Raw genomic sequence first — 5,607 nt, forward strand, 5'->3', positions numbered from 1 at the left:
AAGCTCTATCCGCAAATATCAAGGTAGCCTATATCTTTTACTCGTTCATCAGTTAATAAAATACCGCCTGAACTGAAGAAGTGAAGGTTTGTGGTAGGCTATAGCCTACATTCATGTTTGCTTTCTCTTCCACCTCAGGCGGTTGAGCTCGCGTGCGTGGCTGGAGCAACGGGCGACCGTTTCAAACGTGACTACGCCGTCTCAGGAAACGGAGGAGTAGGCAAGAGCTCAGAGGAAGGGAGGGAATGAGGGAAGGAGGGAGAAAGGCAGCGAAAGAGTGGGAGAGGGAGGTGGTGTATTAGCTATCCGAAGGGAGGAGTCACGCGAAGGAGAGAGCAGCTGGAGTTCCAGACTTTAGCTCCTCGGCTCGAGAAAAGTACACTTAACGCCGCTACGATAGTCTTTGTCGAGGCAAACACTTTAGGCGTTCTTATTTTTCCACAATTAGGCTACATCCCGAAGCCAGTAGGTATGTAGATATAGCAAAGATGTTACTTTAAACTTAGTTGCGTCCAGCCAAGTGTAAAGAAAACGGAGGAAGGGCGCAGAAGGCAAAACTCTGGCACGGCGACTCTGGAGTTTCAACTCAAGGCACAACTTCTGAGCGCCAGACGCACATCTGCAACAAGCGAGAAAATACTTCACTTTCGAGTAGAAGAGGAAAGAAAAACTTCACAACTGGAGGGAAAGACACCTTCGCACACGTAAGTACAATAACACGACGAAATCAGAGAGGATGCAATCATTTGGTCCCGTTTGCTTTATGCTCACTGAAACGTTTGAAAAACGAAGAGAGAAGGGAGAGCGAAAAAACTTTGGAACTGTCAGGGGTATCACGTTTCAATTAAACTAAAACCTAACAAAAAAATAAAACGAGCCAGTTGATACAAAGTTATTTAAGTAGCCTACTCGCAGAATAGAAAAGAGAATCTGTACACATAATAACGCTAATAAATAACGTGTTTTCTGAGTGTGTAGGCCTCAGCATATCTCTGCAGGGTCTCTTTTCCATAGTTTTCACGGGCAGTGTTTTAGGCTACTTTGTTAGTTTACGGGAGTTGATAGAGCATCCCTAATTCGCCTCAGCATGGAAAAGCAACTCTGGTACAACAGAGGCGCAATGCATAAGGGAAATGTGCTCATTTACTCACTTAAAGTACACACATGTCCTTAGTTGTCTTTAGTAAAACCCAAAGTGCCCCAAAAGCATTCGTTTGTTGAGGACATGTTGTCTCAGATTTCGCTGTGAAGTCATAGTATAAGCAAAAAGGGAGAAAAAGTTTGGTGGACTTTCCCCCGAAGAAATTAACAGCGACAAGATTATTTACGCGGCATCGTATTTCAGCGCGATGTAGGTCGTGTTTGTCTGTCATTGATTACGCATTGATTGGCTGATGTCATGCAGACAGTGAAATACTGAACAGGCAAATTATCAGTTAATTTATCCTCCATTGTGTAATAAATGATTAGTTAGGATAAAACAACTATAGATTAACTCCACTTAGCCACCACTGGCAACATATGCTACATATGGGTGTAAAGCAGGAACAACGGGTGGTGATCTGTTCAATATAATTACAACCTTGTCATTAAAGGACATATAATTTACTTAATGTTCACTAAGATTTAAGGAGGTCGTTTGAAACATGTTGCAGGCTTGGGACTTACTGTAGGCTTACCCCTTGCACAGACGACCCGAAAACAGTGATCAATCATCTTTGCCTGTGTAATACATATAAAAAGGCGCACTGACATCAGTAACGGAGTCTATCTTTATCTGGCGTTTTGCATGAGAGTCGGATCCCTCAGTAATGTCACACGGCAGCCCGCCACCACATGTGTGTGGATATTTGTTTTAAACTTTCCCCTCTGCCCATCGCCAGCTGTTCCACATTTGATCTGCTCGTCGGGTTCGCTGAGTTAGACTTGACTGGCCGGGTCTCGTCTTTCACTCTGCAATGGCAAAAAAATGGAGAGAGAGGGAGAGCGACACGGGTTCGAAACGTCCGTGGCGTGACTACATGGCGCAGTCATGCTTTGGCAGTTGGCACGTAGACTAAAAACACAGTCATTAGCCTACAACTGTTTTCATCTTTGAGAATTGGAGCAAGATTTCGAGAAACTTAAACCATATTAGTTTTATTTTAGTTTATTTGTTTGGTGAAGTCCTGCAGCAGTCGTTGTTGTTGTTTTTGTAGACAACACAATTAAAGTAGGCAAATTAAATGTAGGTTTATTTTAAATAATTGTAAATATATGTTTATGTAAAAAAAATTATTAAGAAATTGTTAAACATATTTTGGCACTTGTCCAGGTTGGCATTTATGATGATATTTAGATAATACCTATCAGTGGAAACGCATGCTTTTAAGCTGAATAACAACATTTTAGCAATATTGCTGAATAGTTAGATTTACGTGAAGTAGCAATCATACCATTTCAGGTCAGTGTTAATTACAAAATTATAGCACAACGTAGGTTAAACCCTTGAGGAGGCGAGGTGTCCTGAAATTATTAATTTATTCCGGGGAAAAAATGGCTTGTTTGTTTTAATGGTTAAAGGCGCCGGTAGTTGCTAAAACAGTAGCTAAAATATGGTTGTATTACCGAAAAATTGTAGATAATCTCCAGATTTTACAGAATGAATAATATCTAATTTTGGTAGCTGTTGAGATCTTTATGCAGTCTTTGATTTAACTGACCATTTTTGTTCATCCTACAAAATATGAACTCCCATTTTTCTGCCCAAATTCTGCCAAAATTGTTTCAGTGAAACATAATAATCATTTTCTTATTTGGTGAGTTTAAGATTTTCAAGATAGCCCTAGTCGTGGTTCCCAGGCATCAACCTTCATCAATTACATTTCTGTAGCAATAGAGGATATATTGTTTGTTAATTATCAGTTGTCAGAGGTCAGGAAGATGGTTATATAGTATGAAAATATGCATTTAATGCATCAAATACATTTAACATAATTAAAATATTAATGCATATTTTTTTCTACTTGAATAAAAACCAGAGCCATTTTTTATTATTATCAAGCAAGTGTAAATGAAGCAATATAAATCTTTATTTTCAATCATTAAAATGTACTTTTTAAAAACATCTAGATGGTTATCAAGGGGTAAATTGAAATGCCAAGTCCACACAATCCTTGTTGTATGGATGATGCAGTAGCCCTGTGCTCCTTCCTTGCGAATGGGTGATGCGTGTGCTGGCTGTGTCTTGTCAGAGTTGTGCGCTCGGCTGATACCAGCCACTGGAGGACTCTATCAGCTCCCCACTGCACTGCACCCTTCTAATATGCATCTCCGTGTGAAGAGGTGAAGGGGTCACCCCTATTTCCAAACCGACCCCCCCCCCCTCCGCTTCGCCTCCACCGCCATTCCACCTCCCTCCGCCCCCTTCCTGACAAAATAGGCCCTGTCACTGGCTCATATTAATGGTGTAAGATGACACACGATTATCCTCAAAGTCAAGGCTCTCCCGTCACCTCACCTCCCCTCCACCTCCCCAGCCTGCCGCGTCTCCGCAGGTCAAAAGGGATGCTTTCTCTGTGGCTCTGTTCGCTGCCATTATCACAGCCTACCTGCTATTAGTTATGGGTTTTTGTGTTTGTGTGCATATGCAAAATCATGTCAGTATGCGTTTGAGAGTGCTTTAAAGATGGTGTATATGTACTGTAGGTGTATTCATGTGTCTGAAAGTTTGAATTTCTGTTTGTGTCTATTTAGTAAATCCGCCCTTAGCTCTCACACATACACATACACTCTCTATATCTCCTGTGTGTGTGTGTGTGTGTGTGTGTGTGTGTGTGTGTGCATGCGCGTGCGCAAAAGGGCCTAATTAGGGCATTGTAATGCTAATGTCAGTGTGAAAAGACCCACTCAGGTTCACCAAGTGAGTCAGCAATGAAGGACAAATGTGCTGGAAGTTTTTGTTTCTGTGGGCTCAGGCGAGGACGGGGCAGCCCGAGGAAATGCTTCAGGGGCTGACTGCGCCTCTGATGCCACGGCTGTGGTGATGAAATGTGAAATTTTTAGCTCAAGCTTTTGGAAAAGGCTTTTTTGTGCTCTTGCTCGGACTTGCTGATTGTTTTTGCAGTCAGGCATGGAGGAGGTGTGTGTGTGTAATGGATGTAAAGACATGAGGGTCGTGAACATACGGGTTTTGGGCAATGTTGTCCCCCCCACCTCTCAATTTTTGTATATATATATATATATATATATATATATATATATATATATATATATATATATATATATATATATATATACACACACACATAAACAGTTTAAACATATATTTTTGTTCTCTATGAATAGAGAAGTGATGTAAATAGTTAGAGGGAGTGATTTATTTATTTTGCCAAAGATAATTTGAGTAATTTTCTTTTCAAAACAGTCACCACCACAGGCCCTCTGTATACATTTGTACACCCCACACTCTAATTTACACAAATTGTTTGAAATTTCTGCTGTGATTTGATGCGGTGGTTTTGCCCCCCTGCTCTTAAAAAAACACAGCTGTTGCGAAATGCCGGTTTCCATTTGAAATGTTCCCCACTTTGATGATCCTCAACTTTGATACGTTTGACATCAAATAGAAAGGACACAGAGGGAGGAAGCCAGAGAGAGAGTCAGAGGGCATGATTGAGGGAAAAAAAGAAAGACATAAAGGCACAGAGTTGGAGAGACAGACAGGAAGAGAATGAGTGAGAAAACAAACGAGTGAGAGAGAGAGAGGGAGAGAAAGTAGTGTGTGATCGAGCGTTTGGACGGCCCGGCCGGACGGCCCGAGTGAGGGTGCTGCTGGATGAAAAGTTGGCCATCCGGTGTGGGAGCTGCGGGGGGAGTGTCTGAGGTGTCCGAGTGCATTTGTGTCTGAGCGGAGCGGAGCGCGCAGGGGCAGGGGGTGCTGTGGGCGTTCACGTGGGGCTCCCTCCTCAGACCAGCCATAATCCCCAGGCCCAGTCATCCCTTCAGGGCATGCCTCAGATCTGCCTTCTCCCCCCTCTCTTCCCCTCTCTCTCTCTCTCTCTCTCTCTCTCTCCCTTTCTCTCTCTCTCTCTCTCTCTCTCTCTCTCTTCCTTACTCTCTTTTCTCTCTCGCTCTCTTTTCCTTTATCTCGCTCTCTCATGCTGTATCACCCTCTTTCTTTATCTCTCGAAACTCTCTGAATTCTCTCTCTTTCTCTCCCTCTCTCATTCTTTCCGCTGGCACATTTAATATGCCTTGTGTTCCTGCCGCTCTGGAGTCCTCCTGCCTTCCATGCACCGCCTAGTCCCTGAGCAGGACCCCAGCCCAGCCAAGGGCTCCTCTCTCTGGGATGCTGCGTTCAGAGTGGGGGTGTAATGTTACTGTAGGAACTGTCTCAGTCTGTCATGCACCTGGATGCTAATTTAGTTGCTAATACTGCGTTTTACATTAGCTTAACTGTCATTAATTCATGTACTGCTCTCTTGTGGACATAGGCATAAATAGTGCTTAAATTTGCCTCCTGCTCTAAACAGGCAGATGAATTTTGCAGGCGCACTCGCTCACACATGCAACTGAGAAAAAAAAAACCTAAACCCAGACACATGGCAGCAGGCGCACAGCCAAAAT

The 5,607-nt window shown here is 42.9% G+C and overlaps 1 protein-coding gene across 2 annotated transcripts in view; it reads left to right on the forward strand.

Moving 5' to 3' along the window:
• The first annotated feature begins 328 nt into the window (after nucleotides 1–328).
• gli3 (GLI family zinc finger 3) overlaps nucleotides 329–5,607 on the forward strand; it is a 117,069-nt gene continuing 111,790 nt past the window's right edge. For both annotated transcript variants that reach the window (XM_076290709.1, XM_076290710.1), the window contains exon 1: nucleotides 329–704. The gene's annotated coding sequence lies outside the window, so the exon portion shown is untranslated. The remainder of the gene's footprint in view (nucleotides 705–5,607) is intronic.

The sequence above is a fragment of the Alosa pseudoharengus genome, unplaced genomic scaffold (genome assembly GCF_046254945.1).
Source record: "Alosa pseudoharengus isolate Yale_2024_CS ecotype anadromous, Long Island Sound unplaced genomic scaffold, YU_APseudo_1.1 YU_APseudo_1.1_scf_18, whole genome shotgun sequence".
Classification (NCBI taxonomy): Eukaryota; Metazoa; Chordata; class Actinopteri; order Clupeiformes; family Clupeidae; genus Alosa; species Alosa pseudoharengus.